This window comes from Nematolebias whitei, chromosome 2, assembly GCF_014905685.2.
Source record: "Nematolebias whitei isolate Nwh7 chromosome 2, NemWhi1, whole genome shotgun sequence".
Lineage (NCBI taxonomy): Eukaryota > Metazoa > Chordata > Actinopteri > Cyprinodontiformes > Rivulidae > Nematolebias > Nematolebias whitei.
In genome coordinates this window covers 25,045,086-25,071,040 of record NC_056499.1, presented here as the reverse complement: position 1 = coordinate 25,071,040, position 25,955 = coordinate 25,045,086, and positions in this window count along the sequence as shown.

Sequence of the window (25,955 nt, the reverse complement as noted above, 5' to 3'; positions counted from 1 at the left end):
TCACACCTAGGGACCATTTAGAGTTACCAAATCAGTCTGAAATCATGCATATTCTGCCAACATGCTGAAGTTTACGTTTAAATTTTATTGTGGATGCCGTCATGAATCTCACTGTATGTTTTCTAGAATCTGCTCAGGGTTGTGGGAAATGCAAACTGCTAAACTGCTGTGGGCTGGCGCCATTGATAAATTGTACACGTTTAATTAAAATCTGAATAATTATCAGTCATATGGTGCATGTGAAATTATGCAAATGCTTTTTGTAATTATTTGATGTTTCATCAGTTAACAATCACGCTGCTGCAAACAACAACAAAAATTGAAAGCATTGTATTCCTTGAAGGAATGCGTATTGCCCGTTTTTCGTTTTATGACAGAGTATTAGACTAGAATCATCTTATGTTGGGTTTTGGTCAAACCTTGAAAATATTGTATGCCATAACTCATTTGTGATTGCAAGACATCAAGTTCAGAACATGAATAATCCGCTACTGTCAAATGAAAATTTTGCTCATTGCTGGATTTATAGCCATTTTTATTGTATGCTAAGGTTGATTAGCAGCAGCAGCCATCTTGAAATGGATACTCCAGTTGTAGATGAACATTGAATGATGACTTTCTGGAAGATTCATTAAAATTCTTCAAGCCCCTTCATGTAATATTTGGCTAACAGGCAAACACATGCCCACACACATTACTGCTCATCTTTTGATCATACATTTTTAATTTATGTTTATATATATATTGTGTGCTATCTGTCCTTTTCTCCTTCAGCTGCTTACTTAAAAAGCTAACATTTCACGACTCTTATTTAAAGATTTGACTTAAAAACAGTACTGTATGTTTACCCATTTCGTCTTGGTGGTGGATATTCAAAGGCTTAGTTTAGGTTCTTTGAAAGACACATAGAGCTTCCAGAATTCTTCACGTTCACACATTGCTTTTTGTATATTTGACAAACCCATTCCAAACAAACTACACCCTCTTCCCTGCCCATTTGAGATAAATATAAAACCAGAAGGAGAAATTCATGCTTGAAGCAAATAACTAATCTCCTTCCTGCCTGTTTCACTCCTCTGTGTTTAATTGATAGAAATTGCACGCATCAAAGAAAACGCACACTGAGATTTAATGGGCATAAAATGGACATTAGCATTTTAAAGAGGCGGATTAACACATTAATCCAGGCAATTTTCATCCAGCACTTCCAATGAGATCGTCACAGCACGCAGGCTCCTAATGGGGCTTAACTGGCTTTCAGCTTCAACGCTGCTTTCAGGGATAACACCAAAACTTTTAGTTTTTGGAAATCATCGGAACTGAAGGGGCTTAATTCATGTGATGGCTTATTTTTTTTCTTTTTCCAGAAGTGAGTTTGTGCTTTCCAAGTCCACATGATACATTATGCAAGTTGCAACAGTGGCGAGGGGGCACTCTAAAGTCGAGTGTTTCAGATGGGAAGGCTACCAGTGCCTACAGACGAATAATCAAAGGAGCTGTTGTTGGATGAACATCACTGAGTTGACTTTTCATTCACGCTGAACATATGTGGTTTTAGTCAGAGGTTTACACTAAATTGCTGTACATACAATAGAACCAGATATAATGTGCCAAAATATGGTCTTACTTTACGATCAAAGACCATTTCAATGCGCTCGCTGTCCAGCCACATGAAACTCATTTGGGCTCATTTTCTGCGACTCACAGCCACAGATGTGCATTGGTTGAAGATTTCCAAGGTATGGAAATATTCCAGTGTACGTTTCCTAGTTTTCAGTGTGCGACCTCGGAGACAAACAAGATGCTCTGCGCTGCTGTACACTGTTCTGACAGAAAACTTGTCAGAGCTCAAGGAAGGAAGTGGCTGCCATTTGGTCCCTGAGGTACATCAGCTGAGTGTCATGTACACGAGACAAAGTCACAAGCAGTGTTGAATTCACATGTCCAGGTTCATCTGTTCACACACAGAAAACACATTGTACCAAACACAAGCCATCATCAGTGACACTAACCCTCAGTCGTGGTGTTTAAGTCAACAAGGAGCTTGATCCATTGCGTCCCCCTAGAATGGTGCACACTTTCATTCAGCCCCTGTATCCCTGCTGTTCCCCGTTTGTTTGAACCATCTACACCAGAGTTTATGCGTACACAAACATGTAAGGCTGCTGTACTTCTATGCAAAGCAAATGTAATATAGGTCATCAAACAGAGTCGACTGGGAGAGTGTTGATGTTTTGGAGCAGTGAGGAAGCCTCCAGAGCAATGCTCTGGAGGAAGGGGCTGGGACGAAAAGAAGAATACAACGAATAAACAAAGGCTCCTTTGACAAACTGTTAAAACGTAGCGCGCATCTGTTTTGGGTGTTGTCACTGGTGGATAGAGGTAGGGGAATGCAAAAACAGTGTTTTCTCTCATTTCCATTTCACCTGTCTCGAGCTCTCTGGTGAATAGTTTATGCTTCTATCCACCTTTCCTGTACTTTCCGTCCCATTATCGCTCCAACATGAGATAGCACTCAAGACATTGTTGGAATTTTTGATAACATGGATTGTGCAAATGAAACACTGTTCTGAATTAATAAACAACACAGTCTGGAGCTTTTAGACTGGGACTTTCAAATTTTTGCCTGGAGATGTATTATTAGTAATAATAGTTTTTTCACTCTCTGCCTATTGTCAGTCATCGTCTGAGCAGTATTAGAAAATGCTCTCAGGCTCCTGCACAGAGAGCATACCCTGCCACAGTGCTGTGATTTTACCAACTCCAGAACTTGCAACATGAATGACATCTAAAAAGATGGGCTACACTTAAGGCATGTTACACCATTTTCTCAGCTATGTTTGACTGAAAGCCTCCGAGTGCTGTGCTGGAAGTATCACAGCCAACCTCTGGCCTAGATTGGGAGCTGAGTAGAGCCACCTTTAATGCAGCGGGCAATGGTAGAGTACCAAAAAAAAAGTTTATGGTGGTTTTATAAAGTGCCTTTCTTTCAAAGATAGCATCACGCCTCCATGGTAAATACAGTAATTCAATCATCCTTTCATTTTCAACACATGTTTAGCAGATAAAGAAAAAGAGAGCCGCCTGTTTGAGTGATAAAGTTCACATTCCTGTGGCAACTGCTCAGTCATGGTCGGCGGTTTCTTACTTTGACAGAAATATAAAGAAACACAGTACTCTGATCTAAATAGTTCCCAAAAATGAACCTAATGTTTCTTATGGTAAGTTCTTATTGACTCCTACCGATGTCTGAATTCCAATTATCGCCCTCCGCAGAAATGCAAAAGCAGATGATGTTTTTTTTTTTTCCTGTGTTTGTGTATGTGTACTGAATATGTGTATTCATGTGTCTGTCTGTTACCAAAGTATCTCATGAACTACTGGATGAAGTTTAATGGAACTTGTAGAAAGTGGATATATATCTAAAACTGATTAACCTTTGGAGTCAACTTGATTTAAGATGGCTGCTTCAGACAAATGGCTATAAATCAGTCAATTTGACAAATATTGTGCTAACATTTATTGTTATTGACCTTTGTGTCATTCACTTAACATTTGGAGGCAATCCAAATCAAGATGGCCGTCACTGAAAACCAACTTTAGTAATTCCAAAAATGGCTATAACTCCATAGGTTTGACCCAGTGGTGTAGTCTATGTGATACGCGGGTATATGGAGTATACTCACTAGAAAAGCTTAAGAATTTCAGTATACTCACTAAAGTGCCCAATTATACATGACATATCATTAGGCACATGTCATTGACACGTTAAATGGCAGTTAAACGCTTCCATAACAATCTATCTATATGCAGCGCCTCTTTATTTCATACACTTATTTAGCAAATTATTGTTTAATTCTGTACTTACTACTTACTACTTGAACATATTTTGCTTTGATACTGTTTTATAAATTCTATAACACATTTTTAATACAAAGCCAACTGCTGTACAAAGTATGTTGTACGTTTATTCAAATATAAGCATCAGAGAAATTTGGCAATGTTCAATATGCTTAAAAATCAAAATAAATTGACAATTGCATTGTACTAACCAGTGTAGATTGGTTTCTAAGCACAGTATACCCATTAAAAATGTGGATTACACCACTGATTTGACAGATATTGAGCTAAACGTGATGGGGTATTAGCAACAGTCATTCCCAACGCACACTCCTTTTATGTACTCTGACAAATACTGTAATTTCTGGACTATTGAACACACCTGAATATAAGCTGGGCCCAATAAATTTTAAAGAAAATTAAAATTTTACATAACTAGGCCGCATTTGTATATAAGCCACGGGTGTTCACATTGTATCATGAGATATTTACACAAACATATATATTTTTAATTTTTTTATTAAATACATACCAGTAACACACACAAATACAGTAAATGTTTTTTTTTCTGAACAGTGCATGTAACACGGCTGATAAAAATGAAATACAGTAGTCTACCAGGAAGTCATTGATCGCTACCCCCCAAGGCTAAATGTTTTGGTGGCATGAAGCTCGTTAGCCCATCAAGAAAAAATCCATAAATTAGCCTCAGCTTTGTATAAGCTGAGGTGTTCAAAACGTGAAAAAAGTAGCGGCTTAAAGTCTGAAAATTACGGTAGTTACAATCAAACCTTGAATTTCAAGGTTTGATTTCTCACAATAAGATTGTCTTAGTCTAAAACTCTGGCAAGTGATATGGATTTCATCAAGGAATTCTAGTCTTTAACTGTCTTCTGGATGTTTATTCAAAAGCGAAAGGTTCAAACACCATTAAAGATCTGTTCTTCTCCCAGTCCTATGAGAATATTTACGCTTACCATATCTAGCAGCTCAGCCTGAATCCTGTTAGCTGCTTGAGAGAAAGCCAAGGCACTTGGACGTAAAGGACAGAAATTTATGGCGCTTCGCTTGTCTTCCTCTGCCAGCCTCTTTCGAGAGCCACAGAAAGTCGGTAAGCTCAGATATTTCTGAACCTCACGATAAGGATCAGTTCGAGTCAGACAGACGTCAGGCCGAGAAGAGTCCAACTTTATGTAAGGGCTTTCAAAGAAGCACAACATCTGTAATTGAATATAGAGTACCCAGATAACGTGATCAAAGCAAGGAGGCTGCGGAGTTAATGAAAATAAATACAGCTAAAAGTGCTTTCCAGTTAGCTGCCAGAAAGTTTTAAACATACCATCCTGTTTCATCCCTAATGCTGAGACTTGTTTCTTAATAGGTATCATAATTAGGGGTTTCCTCCTTTTCCCAAATAAAAATATAAATAAATAAGTGACAATAACAAGCCTGCAAACAGGACAGATCTCGATTAGTACAGTCCGCTCTGTTTCGGTGTGTATACGTGCACACGTGTGTGGAACAGATCCATCCATTCCTGATGCAGCTCCCAGCAGTCGACAGCTCTGCCAACGTTGTCATTTTCTGGCAGGCAGATTACTCTTGGGGTGGCATTTTCACAGTTGTCAAGTGAGGATTTAATGGCCAATTATCCTCAGATAAATATATCTCTGCTGAGGAGAGGGAGACATCGCGGGAGTGGGAGACTATCGCTTCTAATTGAGGGCTAAAGAAAGAGGAAACGTGTCTGGTCAAAGCCTCCCGAGACGGGCCGACTTCCTGTTTCCCCGCGCTGCCACTTCATCATCACCGGAGGAGCCGGTTGGATCTCTTAAAATAAAAATCTGCTGTACTGAAAAATCATGTGCTGCACTTAAGGCTTAAAGTACACTGTCGTCGTTAAACAGGGTGTTGCCATGCTCACTTTGACCAGAGCCATGCTGTCGATTGCTTTTTTCTTTTCTTCTTTTTTTTTCAAACTGGTATTCATGACAGGAAAAGAAATTTCTCACTGAGGAGACTGTTTACACCACTAGAATGAGTGAATTGTAGACGTGATGGGATCGAAAACACATCAAATTTAGCACTCTGCTGCTGGGCTGCTCAGGTGAAAAATAGAAGACGGAGGCTTTTCAATATTATCCTAGTTGGTGTTTTATTTATTTATATGGTAATGGGCATTAAAACGTGTTGAATTGTAACTTAATTCACTCACGTTCTTAGTTACGGCGCAGAGTGACCAACAATAGCTCGTAAAAACTCTGACTCTCCTAATCACCTTCCCTTAGTTGAACGTATAAGACTTTGTCAAAGTTATTTTTTTATTATAAAGTAACATAAATAGGGTGGTTTTTGCATTGCACAGACATGCACATCTCTATTGCTGGCAGGTTAGCCTTCCGTAGTTGTCAATGAACATTGCGGCTAACAGGGTAAACGACCTGCGCCGACATCACCTCAGGTTAATGACAGTGACAGTCTCAATGGCTGGACTGCTGCAGAAGATTTAATGCTTCCCTTTGGCACCAGGCCGTGCTGATAATGATGCTGGGTGGCATGGAGCGTGTCCCCTCTGACATCAGCAATCATTTAAACTCCTGCAATAGTGAGCAAGTTAATACATACACACTCACACAAGTAAGCAGCTACATGAGAGCAGTTATTCCGTCCACATGATGCTCCACCTAATCTGTTGTCATCCTCAATTTAATATATTTTTCCAGGTAGGGAGTAATAGACACAGCAGCATGACCAGTTAGTAAATCCCAGAAAAAATGTAAGATTTTGCTAACCCAAACAGGATTTGTTTTGAAAGACGGCTGCCTATTTTAAATATCACACACTAATTGATGGTTTCATTAGCTGAATGTTTCAATAACAAGTCAACTACATAATGTATTAGAGCCGACACACCAACAACAATGAGAAAAATAATAATGAGCACCATCAGATATACTGTAGATGTACTGTCTCTTTTGCAAAAGATTTAAATAATTGACAGTGTAACTATTTTAATGCCTCTTTGAGTTAGCAGTCCAACTTGCTAACCGGCTAATGATACGATACACAGCACCTTGTGCTACAACATGTCACAATCTGAGCATGTCAAACCATGACCTGAGACATATTTTATGCACGTAGCTCATTATTTTCAGGTTGTAACATGCAATTTAGTGTCTAATAAAACTCTTATAACTGGGAAAATTCCAGCTCTCTAAGTGCACATCAACTTTGAGTTGTAATAAGCCACTTTTTCTGTCAGTAATTGGACAAGATTTAGTTTAGGTGGAGACCAACAACCATTAGGAATAATATTTTGATCTCTTGATGGCATACCCGTAATGCAGTTAGAAAGCTTGGCTTATTTGTCAAAAAGAATGAGAGGATACTTCCATGAGAAGATAAGCCTTATGTCTATTGTCTAGCTAAGTCCTCTCATGGTGACATGTTTACTTCTTAAAAATGAAACACAAAATCCTCACTCTAATATGCAGTAGGTGTGATGGCTCTGCTCTTCCTGCCAACAGGTGTAAAGTAACCTCAGTGTAGCTGATCAGAATTCACCGGAACATTTTCTCTCTCCATCACTGCATTGCTCAAAAATTCCTGCATTTGCAATGTAAGTTGAGCCAATTGCTGGATTCACTCTGTTTCCTCCTCCTTCCTGCCTCCACTCTTTATTTTTGCATTATCTTCATTGACACTGTAATGATTGGTGTGATTATGCATGCAGACGGGGCTGTGAACGGGTGTGTTGACACGGTGTTGACAGGCTGGCGCGGTCACATCTCTCCCACTGTCTCAGGTGGGAGCTCTGGTTATGCACAGTCTTCATTTAGATTCGATTACAGTGATGCACGCCTTATGGGTGTCACTTCCCTTCCGCTTCACAATTTAGGGAGATAGAATGGGCAGTAATTGTGCTACCTGGGTGCAGAAGCCCTGGTGGCAAATCAAGCAAGGGGGGTGTGTGCAATGGCACACTGTCTGGCTGCCTTTCCCCAGCTCATTTAGTTGCCTCCAGTTGTCAATGTGGGAATATCACTGTGTGCAAATTAGCTGCCTGGGCCTTCAAGAAGTCACACAGCCTCTTACCGCCCATTCTGCTCGAGTGATGCCCGTTATGTCCAATTACACACCCGGTAACTCTGATTAGCTCGTATAACTAGCAGCTCCATCACGAGCGCCAACGTACGTGCACGCACAGGGTCCGCATCTGCACACAGAAACCAGCCCACGCACAAGAGATATACAAATATACTCACATCTACTTCATTACCTGCAATACTGTTTCTTGCAAATGTGGCACAGTGTCTCCACTGGGTTTTCATTTTCTTTAAGCTTCCTAGGGGGCTTTATACTCTGCAGTAATAAGCTGAAAAAAGACATCAGTTAATAAGGGAAGAACTATGTATACCACATAAAATTTACATCATATTAATTCAGCATCACCTCTTATTAAAGGCAAGAGAGGTGAGCACAGATATCACTCATACAAACACTACTATTATGTGAAACATGCCACAGTGACACATATTCCCAAAGTAAAGGAGCGTGTTGCTAAAAGTAAGATCACAGTCTCTTCTTTAGTCAATAGAAATTTTTTGTTCTCTTACCAGCTCCAAACCCTTTGAGTATTGCATATTGCAAATAGCCTCAGCAGTGCAGTTATGTGGAAAAGAATAGACAAGCATGTTGGTTTTGGTTGGTTAAATTTGAAATTTCAGACCTGCACCACTTACTGTTGCACAGTTGTTGTTATTTTAGTTAGTGGATATTTGTGGCATGTTTCTTGACATGGCCTGACCAAACAAAAGTGGCACATTGCTTGGGCTTGGGCCACATGTGAGCTGCATATTGTGGCAACAAGTTTATGGCTCTGACCACCCGTGCTCCTAAACTGTAGGGCAAAACAAAAGAAGGCAGAAAGTTCAAAGTGGTGATTGTTTTGCGTGGAGTCACGGTGGCCTGCTATGGATTCTTTTATCGTATCTCTCGGTGATGCCACAGTCCCCCGAGGGGGTGATGTCATGGAAAGGTCAATGTCAAATATAAAAGAGGAGCTGCGGCTGCCAAGATCTTGTGGGAAGAGACAAATTTAACCAGAAGTGTTCTGTGATTGGAGGCATGAAAGCAGCATGTGGTAAATTTGCCTAAAAAGTGCTTCCACATCAAACCAGTGTGCTGCGAGCCAACTGCAGGCCCCAAGGTCTGAGGATGTAGATATTCAACCACATGCTTCCGTTTACGTCGCTGTCACTCTTTGTCTCTTCTCTCAGACTCTCTGGAACACAGTCAAAATGGACGAAAAGCTCTGTGAACAAAGGCAGAGCTGGTATCCTCAGTACAACGCTTACTGCTCAGAGCAGCTGTGGAAATGTCAAACAGGGCTGAGATGAGAGAAGTGTTGCGAGTGGGATGAAACTGCTGACACCTCATTTCCTTTCATTCCCAGTTCTGAAGCTACTTTTGTCGCAGAATGTTTTATATTCATGCAGGCCCTATCTCTCGTCACTCGTGCTTTCCGTCCGACATCAACCGTGGAAACACAACACATGCCATCACGCAAACGGCTCCTTGTGAGCCATTTGTTCTGCCTTGGAAGCGTGCTCTTTGTTTGAACCCACACCGTCTGGATCTCTCCAAATTTACTTTTTAGAGGGAGTTCAGAGGGAGGCACTGTTACTCGGGATGGCTGAAGGTTTTCTTCTGCGTGAGTGTGTTGTGATTTCCGTCTTCGCTATCGCTATTCTTTTCTTCCTAGAACGTAAATCTCATGTTTTAAAGATTCCTTTAATGGGAATCAAAGTCTAAATATTTCAATACTGCTATTTTATTATTCAGTAGACTCACAGGCATTTCCAGCCATCTGACTGTAAGAAATCCATGTGCCTCACGTCTTAGCGATGCAGGTACATGGCTTCAGCTGGCAATATTACAAGGATTAGCATGGCATATGAAATATTTAGTGGATTTCTTCTCACCACCCTCTAAAACCTAATAAATCAAATGACTGCCAAATGTCATTAAAGTGATGGTCTTTGACTGAGTAAGAGAGTCCCTTTTCATATTCAAATTTGGGGTGGAAGAAATGAAAGAGCAGAAAGGTTACTTGGTTTAACTGACAACCCCCAGTGCCCCTACGCTGGTGGTTGAAGACTTGGAGAAGGGCAGATGGAAAGAAGGAGTAGCGAGGCGCCGTGACAGAGAAGGCATTGTCTGATGTGCCAGTCGGGCATTGGTCTCCTGTTGGCACAGGTCTGACCTACGGTTTTAATTATTCTACAAGTTTTTACCCCTTCTTCTTTGCATATTTTTTTCTGCCAATTATGTCACCTCACACTGGACCAGAGACAAGGGCTAGAGGGACAAACCAGCTGTCTCTGTCACCAACCGTCACCAGCATTGTCTGTCCTCCCTTACATACTGAACAGATGATGGACATTTGAATGGCAGCCCCCATTCCGCCTCCCTGCCCCACATCTTCCACAAACCAGGCATACAGAGGAACCATCGATATTCATCCCTTTGCCCACCTCCAGCCTCCCCTTTCTGTGTTTTGACTCATTCACATGTAAACTCAAAGATAAACCATATGGTACTAATTTGCAACAAATCAACAGTGACCCGTTGTGACTTTCTAAGGATGTTCTTAGTGAGAGTTACGAGACACCCAGCACCTGTCTACGTTTGAAGCTTGGCCTTATTCATTACCAATGTGTGTTGGCAAAGAGTATCAACAAAGGCACAGCGGGCCTGTAATTTGCATTCCTCCTACAAGGTGACATAATGATGTAAATTATCAAAGAAAACTGATTTTGTGTACAACGCTGAGGTTGTTGTAATGCCACTGGTGTTGGTCTCCTGAGACTGTATGAAAAGAAAATTATAATAGATACATGAGGCTCTGTTTGTTACATTAACTCCAAAGGGAAATCAGCTTCCGTATCAGTGGGAACTCAATGAGTGGCAGCTGTCCTCATGTCAAAAACCTCAACAGGAGCAACATCACTGATCTAAGAGCGATACAGTGAGCCAAACAAACTTTGATTGCACTTCACTTACATCATTAGAGCCACTCGTAAGGTCACCTCATAAGGAGTCAGCTTGAGGAACATCATGAAAAACATTGTTGGAATAAAAGGAAACAGCGTTGACAAAGTTAATATCCATTATACATCAAATTGATAATGTTCATTTTGAATAAGTCAAAGGTGTGAAATATTCATGTGGAGCTGTTCAAAAGTTTTTTTTTTAGTTCCTTTTCTCTCCTCCTTCTTCTCTTCATGTTGACTTGACTTTCTTCTCCATTAATTATCATGCCCAGGAGGTTTTTCAGGGAGAGGAGCAGCCATCAGGCTGAATCATCTTGACAAGGCGGCATGGCCCAATTACACCAGTGCTCCGCTGGGCTTTGATGTGGCGGAAAAGAAGAGAGATAGGGGCAAATTGTGCAGCCATATTATGGTAATGATCTGATTTAATCCTGCCACTAAACTTTATGTAGCTTGTTTAAAGAAGATGCTAACGCTAATTACAGAGGTGCGCAGAGGTGCTGGGTGGGATCGGGTGGGGAGGACTCAACTGAGGGGGGCTCGTGGCTGTGATTGCTGATGGTGGGTGCTTCAAGTCTACAAAGAGCAGCTCATAAATGTTGTAAATGAAAATGAGACAAAGTGGACTTATTTCTGTTTAATTATAGATCCAGCACAGGTGAAAAGGTCACGGGTACAAGAGGGCATGTGTGCAAGCTCAGAACCTGTTGGGCAAGCGTTGTTAATTAACTCATCTGACGATGGGGGATAGTAGGGGTTTAAGAGAACGGAAACGAGACAGAGACATGAGAAGAGGGAGACATGGGAGTGGGGGGTGTTACAAGGCACGCACGATAATATCAGCCTGTAATTAACTTGTCACTTCAATTACAGCCCCTTAGATTGGAATTGTCTTGGGTTATGGCGCCAGGCCCTGTCTGTATGGTTAATTAGTCTGACGAGTAGCCACCACGCTCCTCTTCGCTCTCCACGCCGTCACGCCTGCAGCAACTTACTTTATTGTTCCTGGTGATTGACTAGCACAGAGCGCAGAGTGCATCAAACTCAGAGGAAAGAGCACAGCTGATCGGCAGTCAGAGGTACACCGGTTCCTTACTGTCCTCTATTATATTTTAATGGCTGTCATAACTTTAAACTCTTTGCCCCCTTTTCCTTATCATTTATTGATGTCTTTTGACTCAGAATGTGCTCGAAAAAAATCTCAAGTTGATATTATCTTCAAACAGGACCAGACAGATGAATGGCAACTCTCCTGGTGGCTGGATAAATCTGAAAGCAAGTTCAGTAAAAAAAAGAGGCGGGCTTGTTAATCTTGATGTGAACCCACCTGTGGACAGCTTATAAATCTTAGATCGGTTCTAAATTTTGTAAAAAGGAAAATAAGAAATTGGGGAAATTGAAAAAAAAAGCCAAACCAGCACAATTGTACCGCTACTCCCATGCTCTCATTGTCTGTTTCTTGTCTTTTAGACCATAAATCATAGGTGCCAGTAGAGATTTGGAAGTGAGCCTAAATATCATTTTGACAAACTGCAGACTAAATAGCAGACACAAAGCTTTCTTGTTAGAAAAGGCTCTTTGATAGAGCCTCTTGTATTCCTTAAGAAAAACATGTACAAATCAATAAGCAGAAGAAAAAGCTAAATAATTATCTGTTTGCATTATACTCAGAAGTTGATCAAAGATATTTAGCATTCTTAGAGAGGTATTCACACTTTTTTATTGCCAACAAAGAGCTATAAATATAGAATAAAGAGATAGTTGCAGAGACTGGTTTGGTTTGTCCTCTGTGTTACCTCATTCTCTGCTAACATGAGGACATCTCCTGGGATGTTCAGGGCCTCTTTGTAAAGATTCATCATTTACACAGGCAGTTGTGTGCCTACGATCACAGCCCGTGGTGTAACTATTTGAAATCTTACTGTTATATAGAACTTGTACTTGTGAAGAACTTCTGAAGATGTGTCAGGCGTTTTGACACAGGTATCATTGCACTGGGCCGAGGTGGATTGGTGTGTCGTCTCATGAGTCTCAGAGGAAACTTTGACGGATCTTGTTCTACTAGTTGCTAAATGTATTCATTGATTCCGGGAAACAAATCTCAATGTTCAAAGAGGGAGCTGCTGAAATATTTAAATTCAGCTGCTGAGACTTACAGAACATCAGGGCAGCAGTTCCACCACAGGAATATTTATTACTGTGACAGTACTAATACAGTAGTCCCTCAACTATTGTGGGGGTTACGTTCCAGACACCCCCGCAATAGGTGCAAATCTGAAAAGTAGGGACGCTGTATTTATTTTAGTATTTATATATATTTTAAGGCTTTATAAACCCTTCCCACACTCTTGCAATTTTCTTAACAATGTTCTAAACTGAGAGCAGACAGACTAATGCTACAGTTACTGAGCCAATCTGTGCCCAAGGGCAGACTGGCCATCGGGAGCATCGGGACATTTCCCAGTTCGGGAAATGGCTCGGTTCGGGCCGAGCTTGATTATTTTAAATAAACAATCCATACCACTCACTCTCGTATCCGCCTCACTGAAGCTCCCACAGCAGCGATGAGGAAAGACAAACCCTACCCCCTGCCCCTCCTTTTTCTTTCTGAGTCTGCCTGTCACTGTCACGATCCTCAATGTTGGAACCCAATTGCAGAGAGATGAGTGAGGCAGGAGTTCAAAAATAAAAATAATTTATTTTTAATACCAAAACAAAAGGGCTGTCAGTGCAGCAAAACTTACTTTTGGCAGACTGGATAAGAAACCAGGCAGAGCAGATCATCAGGGGGACAGAAACCAGACAAGGCAGAAGAGGATTGAGAATGTCTGTAAACCCAGAACAATCACCGGACAAGGAGTGCAGGAGAGACAGGCTTTTTATGAGACAGAGGGAGAGTGGGTAATGAGAGCACCTGGGCAGGTGGCTGATGAGTGACAGGTGTGAATGATAAAGAGTGAGTGGAGAGGCAGACTGAGGAGTGAGTGGAGAAGCAGACTGAGAAATGAGAGGAACATAACAGAAACAGATAAACAGAAAATCACACACAAAGCAGAACAACATAAAATAAAAGACAGAGACAGAAACTTGAAATGGAAAGAAATGATTTAGTTAGTGGGATGATTGCTTGAAGATATGAATGTTGGTTCCTGGTTGCAGCTTGAAGGAGGTGGCAGAGGCTTGGCAGATGGGGGGGCAGCGGGGGCCGCTGACCGTGACATAAGCTTGAAGGAGGTGGCAGAGGCTTGGTAGATGGGGGGGCAGCGGGGGCCGCTGACCGTGACAGTCACAGGTTGTGAACCTGCCTGTTGTGTTTCTTTGCTCTGCTGTGACATACGTCCTCAGAAAGAGAAAGCGATCACTGAGCGGGCCAGGCCACCGGGAAACACTGTGTACAATCTTACATTGAAAACCTGCAAAAAAATGAGTATGCGAAAGTCAAACTGCAAAGTATCGAGGGACTACTGTATGCTGTTGAACTGTTTAAGCTGATTTTTGCCCAGCTTCTCACACTGTTATTCTAAGCAATTTAAAGGTCAGGTTAGTAGGACTCCACTTACTAAGAAGCCCATCCCCATCACATAATTTAAGCATCTCAGCGGAGAACTTTGTTTTGACTTTGTCATACAAGGCAGAGGTCCCACTCTGACTGGTTGTCTGCCTGTAGGTAAGATACTGGCTGCTCACAACCCCTTCACAAAACCCCACTTCAAATAATCCAAACTATCCCTTTAAGTTGCATGATTAAAATCATAGCTAAAGGGAAAAGAGTAACTTTTAAATTCAAACAGATGAAGTATTTTGCCATGCTTCATTAGTTTGAATTCTCAACAAGCGATTTAGAGATTGATGAACTGAATATCCCAGCAGAGTTACTGGTAATAAGAAATAGCAGTTACACCCTTGCATAAAAAAACGTTGTTTTTCTGTGAGCATCAGCCATCAGAATATGTCATCGGTCTGAGGTTTTGTTATCCCGGTCACTGAAAGTGTCTTGGCTATGAGGGGGCATGGCTGGTGGTTGCATAAAGCTATGATGAGGCTTTTCGTTTCACCTTGTTCCTCTATGTGTATCTGTCAGCTTGTGGCCTTCAGAACTCAAGCCCAGAAGGCCTTCTGGGACACATTCAGTCTGTCATTATTGGACAGTATGCATGTTGTGGTTTACATGACCAAAATCGCACCAAAAATGTGTTGCTTCTTCCTATTTTAGACCGACAGAAACCACATTTGTATGCATTCTTTTCTGAAAGTGAAATGATTCACTGACATATCAATCAAATCTGGCAATGGAAAGTAAAAACAGAAGGAAAAAACAACAACTATGCTCTTTATCTCCCTATCAGACACAAGAAAATATTTGCTGTATCTTTCTTTTGTCTGCCTTGGTGTGCTCTCCTTTTCAGGAACTGATTGTTCTTTTTTTTTCAAATGTTCTTTTCCCCCACTAAAAAGAAAGCACAACCCATTAGTGTAAGAGTGATAATTATCAGAGCGGTCTGGTTCTAATATTGTGACAGTCATACAGTCATCCATATGAAATAAACCTCACCAGAATTACACCAGCAGTAGGGAATGCACACCTCATGAATAAGTTGGCATGTGAAACCAATAGAGCTGAATTCAAATGAGCTCTGTTATCAACCTCCTCCATGGTGACTTGCCAATGGCTGGACTGCTAGCATGGCCGTCATCCAATAACACAAACGCTTTGATCATTATTTTACATTACGTTAGCAGGGTTATGGGCCTAGCTGGGTTTGTACTATTCTTTTTCATTTTGCTACTTGTTTACATGTTTTGGATGAGTTGTTTTCCTTTTTGTGGCTGTCATAATAATAATTGGCAACTAGATTACGACATTTGGGAAATGCCTCTAAAATGTGTTGACCACATAGTTTTGGAAGATTAAAACCCTGAAAAGGGGTTTAGTTGATTGGCAAAATTAATCCAATGTGTTATGAAATGCTAAGTAAATCACAAAGAGTGAAATGAACAGATTTAAAGTTGTAGTCTTTTCACATGGGTGGATCAAAAAAAAGTTTAGTTTATGTATTTTAGTGCGGCCATAAAATTGTCCCTTCTGTTCCAGACATGCTGAAAGACAAAGACTAAATCAGCCTTTGTGTTTTATTTTTATTTTCTTATAACGCAGTGTGGACATGTGCCAGATGTGCATACACAAAGACAGAAGTCGTAGGCTTTATGATAAATTGGCCAGCCCTATCCGCTCTTTATCATTTCAAATAAGACTTTTAAAGTTTTACATGTTGTTTTATATAGACACCAGTTTTCTTGTATAAAAAAAAGAACAAAGTTTCTTCATATATTTTTTATATTATGGAAAACTTCAAGCACGGCGTATCCACATAGCCATATTAAGTTTTCCTCGATAAAAATTTTCGGATTCTTTCATGATTTTTACGCATTTTTACTTTCAAACTGTGTCAGAGTCAAAGCACACAATAGCAATTATTATTTTTTTGGTATGATAACAGAAATGAGTAAAAAATAAAAAACACAAAACGAGCACAGGGAAGCTGAGAGTTGCTGAAAAGTGAGAAAGTTGCATGGGGGACTCAAAACTTGGCATTGATGTGGCACTGGCAGCACTGACCCCCACAATAACTACATCTCCAGCTCAGATATGAGCTCATATGATGGAGAGTAATAATACTGCATGGATGAATTCCCATTAAAGCTGCTCTCATATCATTTTCTGAATTTGTTGTCAGAAAGCAACAAAAAGGCCTTCAGCTCTGATAAAGCGGCCTATGAAGATTAAATTTAAAGTATGGTCAATTTCAAAGCAATGTGTTATTGTTTGATAAAAAAATACTTATCTTGATATTATTTAAGCTCAACATCAATGACAAAGCCTCCACTCATTCAGATTAAAGACAATGCCTGTGCTGTTATTTTGACTATGCTTACACGAGTGATAGTCAGGAGAAAAAAAAATCTAAACTTAACTGATGTGGTCACCATGTTTCCTTTAACCGACTGCCTGGTCTAGATGTGCTTCACTATGACTGTCCCTGAAAGCTTTGCCTTATTCAAAGTCCCCCCAAAAAGATGCAACAGTGTCAAATCATGTCTTCATCACATCTATTACTATTTGAACTGGAAATAATAAAAGGTATTTTATTAGGGCGGTGTGAGGTTTCTACGTTTTTCTGTTCTCCTGTGTTTCTCTTTATTGTGTTCAGCTCTGGTCACACCTGTCTTCACTTCTAATCACCCCAGGTGTTTGTCATCGTGTCATGTCAGTGTCTGTCTTTCTGTTCTTCCTGTGTCCAGACATTATCCTTCCAAGGCTTCATGTTCTGTGTTTGTTACGTTCGTCATCTCCACAAACACTTCAGCACTCTGTTTGCGTTATTGTAAAAATAAAACAATTGTTATTTTTACTCCCAAGTTCTCCTGCCTCATACTTGCACATGGGTTCAACCCTTAAACAGCAGAACATGTCAGGCGGCATGGTGGCGCAGTTGGTAGAGATGTTGCCTCTCAGTGAGAAAGTCACTGGATCAAATCCCGGTCCGGGGGCCTTTCTGGGTGAAGTTTGCATGTTCTCTCCGTGCATGTGTGGGTTTTCTGGGTTTTCTCCAGGTACTCCAGTTTCCTCCCACAGACCTAAAACATGCATGTTAGGTTAATTGGTAAATTGTCCCTAGGTGTGAGAGAGAGAGTGAATGGTTGTTTGTCTCTATGTGTCCCTGTGATGGACTGGAGACCTGTCCAGGGTGTCCCCCGCCTCTCGCACAGTGACTGTTGGATATACGCACCAGTGACCCCCGTGACCTGAAAAACAAGAAGCGGGCAAAGGTAATGGATAGACGGATGATATATTCATTAGGTTTATGTTTTCAAAATGTCAAAATATCTCCATTAAATTTTGATTATGTGCTGAAAATATTATTTTGGAGAAGACACTGAATAATGTAAATAAATAAATAAATAAAATTGAAGAAGCTTTGGTGAAACTTAATTGAAGATGTGTTCTTTAAGCTTAGGGCGCAGGAGTACTTTGTTGTCCATGGTTGTTTCACCCCAGTAGATTCACACTGAAACCTAATTGGCTGCACCAAAGTTCATGCTCATTAATCCAGGTATAAATCCAACAATGTTCAGTCAGGTCATCTGGACGGTTTCTTTTGTTGCTGAGACATTACATCCTTCATCCAAAGGACTTATTCAGTCTAAGGAGCCCACCAAACTAAACCAACAATTTTCAGTCAGGTCATCTGGACAGTTTCTTTTTTTTTGTTTGTTTGTTTTGTGCTGAAACGTTTCGCCTTCCATCCAGAAGGCTTCATCAGTCAAGGAAACACACAACAAAAACTGATTCTTCCCCCAACAGCTTACTCCAAAGTGGACCAAACCAAATTGGATCCCACAAACAGGTCACTCCCAGAGTGGAAAAAAACAGTTTGCTGGTGATAAGATGGCCTCCAGGACCTGCCCTCTGCCCCATCAACTTCAAGGCAGACCATGTTAAAGTGGTTCAAAACACTAACGTTCTAATTCAAAGTTCACCAAAGTCACTAATTGGTTGCATTTTAATTCTTATTATTCATGCACATTTTCTTAGGCTTTAGTTTAGTCATTTAGGGTTAGGTTGAAATGTTTAGGAACATACATAGGAGGTCAGTGATTTGACAACTCGACTGTTCTCCAAGTCCAGATTTTTGTCTGATCTGATGGTGGATAAAGAAGACAGCAGATGAAACAGCTCTTTTTCACTCAGTGAATAAAACAAGAGGCTGCATCTACAACATGAGACAGATGGAGATTGTTTTGAACCGTGACTCTTTGGAGTCCCAGAAAAAAACAAAACTGGATATGAACATAATATTGCTCCATTCTGAGTAAATCATCCTGATACAGAAGGAAATTCTATTTTAATCAAAAATGTAACTCTTCTCCGTGAGTTTGGGTTCATATTGAAAAGTTGTCCTTAACAGAGGAAGAAACAATCCTAAAGTTCTCCCAGTTCACAAACTCTGCAGAGCAGCTTTATGAGATGATGCCACAAATACCGAATCTGCCTGTTATTGGAAGTGACATTGTCATTATGAACTGACACAGCATCCCTGCTCTAGTGGGGCATAAAATGTCCTACTAAACCAGCAACATAAACACGCTGATAAATTACATTTATATGCCATCAAGCAGCGACATTTGCTGACACCAAAAATTGTTTCTCCAGATCTACCGAAGCGATGGTTCTCATTATCCATCTGAGGAGTGAGCCTCACCGTGTTGCTAATGAAAACTACACAGACAGTGACCTTTGTAAAGTCTCCCTGCAAATGACAGAGATAACAAACTCCAGTGGAAACCAGGACCAGAGGAAGGGGACCTTGTCGCTGAGAACAAAATGAAAGAACTCAACGTCTCACCAGTCTGAATTCTCAAGTTGTTGTGTTGAATACGCTCTGATGGGGTCAGAAAGGCCACTGGGGTCACTAAGTTGTGCTTCTATTCCTGACATCACAGCCGCAGGGACAGAAAACCTCAGACCTGAGCCTCGTCCAGACACTGGGGGAGTTGGAACGAGTCAAAAGACAACCTCCACAACGAGCGAGGAGGAATTTCTATAACGTCTAATGTCTTAATTAGGCAATAAGAAATAATAGAGCCCCAGGACTAAAAATCAAGCCACCAAATTATGACAAAATGGCAGCAAGAGGTCACTTGACACCAACAAAAGCATGCAGCTCATTAAACATGAGGGTACTAGACTAATTTTGGACTATGTTTATGGGGGAATATCAAATAGAAAGTTTTAATAAACATAGGTGTGTCCACCAGATGGCATATAAAAATATTATTTTCTGTCCTTTTATGTCTTCAGATATGCAAGCTAGTATTCTTGTGGCTTTACTGTACAACCGTAATGGCACTTTGAAAAACAATTAGAGGATTTACTGCCAAGTGTCAAATTAAACTGCCTGTGACCTCCGGGTTCACTTAGTCATTTTCATAAATCCTTGCTTGGGCTGATTTATTGAAAGGCCTTAAAGACGGGTTACCAGACGAACTGTGAATTTGCTGAGTTGATGATGGCACCATGTTTTTTATGTCCTGGTCTATTAGGCTCCTTTGGAGCTTAGCTGCTTGCTGCTGATGAAAAGGGTCAACACAAAGACAGTTGCTAAATGAGAAGCAATCAGCCCTGGGCCAATAATGTGAGGGTAATCATCCTGTTTGATGGGATCAGATTTTCAAAAGATAGACACAGTAATACCCGCTGAAAGTATAGTGAAAATGTTTTGTTTGTCCACCTGGATATTAAGTATATGATGAGTTGTCAATCTTGTGCAACACTCTAAACTTACTTAAAAAAAATTTGTGCTCAACAAAGTTAAGCCTGAAGGTTTTTAATGACACTGTTGAAGCACTGGATGTTAAGGATTATTGTGCTGCACTTTTCTTAGACCTGTCTAAAGCTTTTGACACTGGATCACAACATCTTATGTCATAAGCGCTCAGAAATTGGTTTCTCAGATCATACCATTGGTTGGTTCTCTATCTTTCAGATCGAAGGCAATGTGTTCAACATAATGGTACTTCCTCCAGTTATTTAACAGTCAACAATGGTGTACCACAAGGCTCTGTTTTAGGACCCACCCTCTTCATAAGCTACATAGGTAATGTAGGTCAGAGCATCCCTGATGCATCCTTACATTTCTTTGCTGATGATACCGTTGTTTATTGTCGAGCTAAAGCAGTTGCTAAGGTTTTCCAACTTTTGCAATCCACTTTTGACATAATCCAGTCAGATTTGTTCAGTCTCAAGCTTGTCCTAAACGCCTATAAAACCAAAGGGATGCTTTTTTCAAACAGGAAGTCGGTCCCAGCAGTTTTTCCTTTGATTTTATTCTGGAATGAGTTTGTTGATTCCTAAAAATATTTGGGTATCTTGGTCGACTCGCATCTCTCTTTTAAGCTACACATGGAAAACCTAGTAAGGTAACTGAAAGTTAAATTGGGTTTCTTTTTCATAAACAGATCCTGTCTAACTCTGAATGCTAGAAAACACCTTGTGACTTTGACTTTCCTTCCCTCCATTGACTACGGTGACATTATTTACATGAACGCTTCTACAAGCACCCTGCAGATGCTGGATGCTGTCTATCATGGTGCACTAAGATTCATAACTGGCTGTAACTACCATACCCACCATTGCACCCTGTATTCACTGGTTAACTGGTCATCATTAACTTCACACAGACTCTTTCACTGGTACATTTTCATCTTTAAATCACTTCTTGGTCTTTTGCCTTCTTACATCTCCTCCTACATGTCACTGCATGAGTGCAGCTACAGCGTGCGCTCTCAGGACATTATTACCTGCGTGTTCCCTCAGTGCAGACTGAACTTGGCAAAAGTGCCTTCTCCTACTCCACTCCAGTTTCATGGAATATCTTGCAAAAGATCTAAAGTTCTCAACCTTTTTCAAACATCTGTTAAGTTAATTGGAAAAACCAATGCAAACATGTTCCTGTTTTTAGTTTTCTACAAAGTACAACGCCTCACAATCTAACTGTTTTTTTGTTACATTTTCTTTTAAATCCCATTTTATTTTCACTTGTTAAAAAAAAATCTCAGTTTGTACCCATCCTTTATGATTGTCTATTATTGTCTTTCTTGTCCACTGTTGTCATCACTCTGTTAAAATCAGGTCTCTCTTGTATGAGTCCCCGAGGTTCAATGGGATTAACCTGTCTAAATAAAGGTTGAATGAAAGTCAGGTCCTCTGGATGTTTTTTTTTTTTTATAGTTGTTGAAACTTTTTGTCCTTCATCCAAAGGACTTCATCAGTTCGAGGAGCAACAACAAACTCAGTCCCATAAGTGGCTAACTCACATAGTGGGCCATCCAGTTTTATGGTGATAAGATGGTTTCTGGAGTCCGCCCTCTCCCCCCGTTGATTCCTCTGAGACAGCCATGGCCAAAGTGGTTCAAAACATCAAAGTTCATGCTCAATAAACCAGGTAAAAAAATTCCAACAACTTTAAGCCATGTCATCTGGATTTATGGGACTGAGTTTTTTGTGGCTCCTTGGACTGATGAAGTCATTTGGATGAAGAATGAAATGTTTCAACAAAGAAAATAAACCGTCCCAAGGACCTGACTTGACTTTGTTGGATTTTTAAAATCATTGAGCATGAACTTTGATATTTTTGCTCAATTGTGTTTATCAGTTCCATTCACCTGGAGAGCCAAGATGTGTGTTCAGCCAAACAAATAAAACTGGTTCTCAGATCTGAGCTGACCGAGTCTGTGCAACAATGCCCCTTCAGAAGTTTTTGGTGGAAAGGCTACTGCACTTTCTGGTGATTGCTATAAGCGCTGCCCAGCAGGTGCCCTTTCTCATGCTCTCATGGAGACCATATGGGCTTGTCCAGCCTCAGCCTCAAGCCTGCAACGGGCTCACTCTGTGCCAAAACCCTGTCACACCTGAGTACAGAGGATCAAAGAACCATGCTGGGCCTACAACCGCACAACTGCTGCACGTGCCAAAACTTCCCTCTCCACTTCAATTCTTTTGCTTTCAGCACATGTGTTTTCAAGGTTGACCACTAATCCTCTATTTATGTGCATTATCAGGTCTGTAAAATTTACAGGAGTGACAGGTCTGGGAGCTTTCAACCCTGCCGCTGCGTCTTCAACCATGTCGTCTCCTCAAGGTGGTTCAAACTTTAGTCTCTTTCCATGCTTGGGTTTGTGGAACTATAGTTTTGGTGATCATCGGGGACTTTTCATACAAGAAAAGCATGACTGTTGTTGGAGTTTCCATTGGAAAAACTAGCTTTACTGTGCAGTGGAGGTTTGATGGCATTTTTAACAACCTGGAAGCAAGGATGTTGTTGGGTAAGACTAAAACTCCATATTTGGTCATTGAAAAAAATACATAATACATCTCGGGGGGGCCGAGATAGGTTAGAAGCAGGGCAGCCAAAAAGCGACCCAAAAGCCCCAGGCTCAATCCCCAGCCATTCCCACATGTCATGGTGTCCCTCAGCAAGACACCCACTCCCTGGGTGCCTACATAGCTGCCCACCGCTCCACCTGGGTGCATCCCAGGTGCAATGAGTAAAATGCAGAGAACTAATTTCTCCATTGTATGGGAACATACGATGACAACACATAGCATTTTACTTATTATTATTATAAATAAACAAAACATTAAAATATGCCTAATTTGTAATGTTTCTCGAATACAATTTAAAATAATTGAATGCTCTCTGCAGGCTTATTCTGATCTAGAAATCATGCTTACATTTTTTTAGCCATAGATTTTAGTAAAACTTACAATAAGGAATAATTTAATATACACCCAGTGCCGAAGCTAAGGTTATTAGAAGCAAACCTGTGCTTTACTTTCATAAACACCCTTTAAAATACTTCCCATTTCAGTCTTTATATAATAAAAAATGGCTTAAAATGGAAGTCAAAACTTTTATGCAGGGATGCATGAAGTTCAAAGGAGTATTGAAGAATTTTATTCACACTCACTATTAAAAACAAGGTTTCCAGTTTTACTTTTAACAACTTTCTTTGCTTTATGGGAAGAAATGCTGCTCAAGTTCTTGGAAGAAATGAACAATGTTATAAAATCCAAATTCACTGGTGATTTAGCCGTTGGCAGTACGGCTTATGGAACTAAGTAAGAGAGGATTAGTACAATTAGAATGATAATTTTCCAATTGTCCTTTTAAAAATGAGAAAAACATGACATAGCTTGTTCAATCTGTGCCCAATATGTTGTATCAGATGCAGCTGTATGTCTTGAATAAACTGTAGCTCAGTGAAAAAAGAAAGAAAAGAAAACTGCTCATACTCATAACTGCTGTTCACTGTACCATTACCGAGATGAGAGCAAGGCCACGCTTTTATTTTTACGATGCAGATGTATATCAATGAGTCACAGCTCCTTGGCGCTCCAAAGCTGCACTGTGACGTAGCGCCATTGTTGTCTAAAGCCAGATGCAGCAGGTTCAGTTGAATGGTTTTCATGACAACTGTTCAATATGAGCAAAGCCACAGCGTGAGCATACCCCAGAGGTCAGATGTAGACCACTGCTCCAAAGTTTTCCATCTGGAGTTGTAGTCAAGATGTTGCCCTTTTATCCTATAATGATCTATATAACAAATGAAATGATGTCTGACCTTGATCTTCTGACAACAGGGTGCCTTGTCTTAGAAATGGCAAAGTACAAAGAGAAAAAAATATGAAAAACAAATTAATAAAGCAACATGATATTATTTACAGTACTTTATTTGGATGTAAATTTAACACCAACTTCCAATTATAAAACAACAGAAAACCAAAAGTTAATTTTGTACTGTGCTTATGCATAACTTTTTTATTTTATTTTACGTGATTCATTTATATATACACTTGTTTATAAAACTTGCCTGTAGACTTATAGCTATACAATAATGCATTTGCCATTAATTTAAAACAACATTTGAGAACTGTTTTCTAACCAACTTTGTAAAGAAATGCTTTTTTACATCTGCCTCCACAGGCCTGCCCTGATGATAGAAATCACTCTCTTTAGAGTGTAGATCATATTATTTGCTGACAGAAAATACTTCAAATAACAAAGCAGCAGTTCAGAATTTCTTTAAATTGAATTTTGTTGAAAAACAACATGAACAAATAGTATCTTACCTGTTGTAGAAAGCTGTTTAAAGGATAGCTGCAGAAATTTAAGTATAATTTTGACCCTATTGACAAGCTAAGGTCTTAATGGGTTTAAGACTAAAGTGGATTTCTGCCATCTTAACCCTCCCGCTGCCCTTGGGCCAATAAGGAGCAAATAGTAGCAACAGCTAACTATCACACTTCTTTTGCACCCTTGGACACTTTCACCAGGAATGTCTTGGTCAGAATTAAGCATATTTCTCCAAACTAAGACAACTCCAGGTTAAAGGTTCTTTATTGTCATTCGAATCACATGTGGTACACGAGGTGGAACGAAATTGTGTACTCAAGGTCCCACCAAAAATAGCAAAAATATAAAGTATATTAAAAACAGTATATAAGGATCTAAAATATATGCTAAACACTAATAATGTAAAATATACAGTGTCATAAACAGTAGCCTGAACATGACTCAAAAGTCTTATCTACAACAGGTAAGACACTAACTGTAACTAACCTTCCCACAAAACTCCACTTCAAAAGGTCTGAGATATATTTCTTTAACTATAAAATATGGAGAGAAAAAAAATGTTTTTCTGCTTTTTATTTAGACACTCTGAAGGAAAACTGGAAGAAAAAAAAAATCAATAAGAAGCTAAAAATGGAGTCGATTGGTCACACACTGGATTTTTAGATACCACAAAACAAAAGCAGTTCTTTCGAAAGGGATTGTTTGAATTTCACTCTGCGCGAATTAGAAACTTAAACACTTGTGTTTCTCATCAAAACCCCTGGCATGTGTTGACAATAAACTTTTTGGAGGATCTAGGGAACTGCTACAAAGTCAGCGCAGTGCTGTTGAGAATATTAGCAGACACGAATTGTGTCAGTTGTCAAGTGACATGTTGCTTATGTTCGCTGAGGATGTGGGTTGTCAGCTAAGCTGTGAATGAGTGGGAAGGGATGTATCAATGAGAACCAGAAGGTTTACGGGTCATTTGGGGAGTATAGTGACAACTTTCCGTCACTGAATCAGCTTTAGTCTCTCTAATGTAAAAATTAATCAGTGCCTTCATGCCAACCACAGAGGATTTGAAGGTGGCTCAGCTACACTACTTTGCAATGCTTCCTTCATAATTCAATAAGGATCAGTTTCATTACAGAGAGCGCTGGAGTTGGGGAAGGGAAATCTTTAGCAGCACAATGCAGACTGGAGTTCAAGTGCTGAGGCTTTCGATTTTTCTCGTCATGTGCTCCGTGTTAGAAACTAGGGTTGGGAAGCATTTGGTCTGTCGCCTAATGTGTTCATGTTGGCACTTGCCTTCTCAACAGAATGGGGACCAGATGTCTTTTTCTTCAAATATATATATATATATATATATATATATATATATATA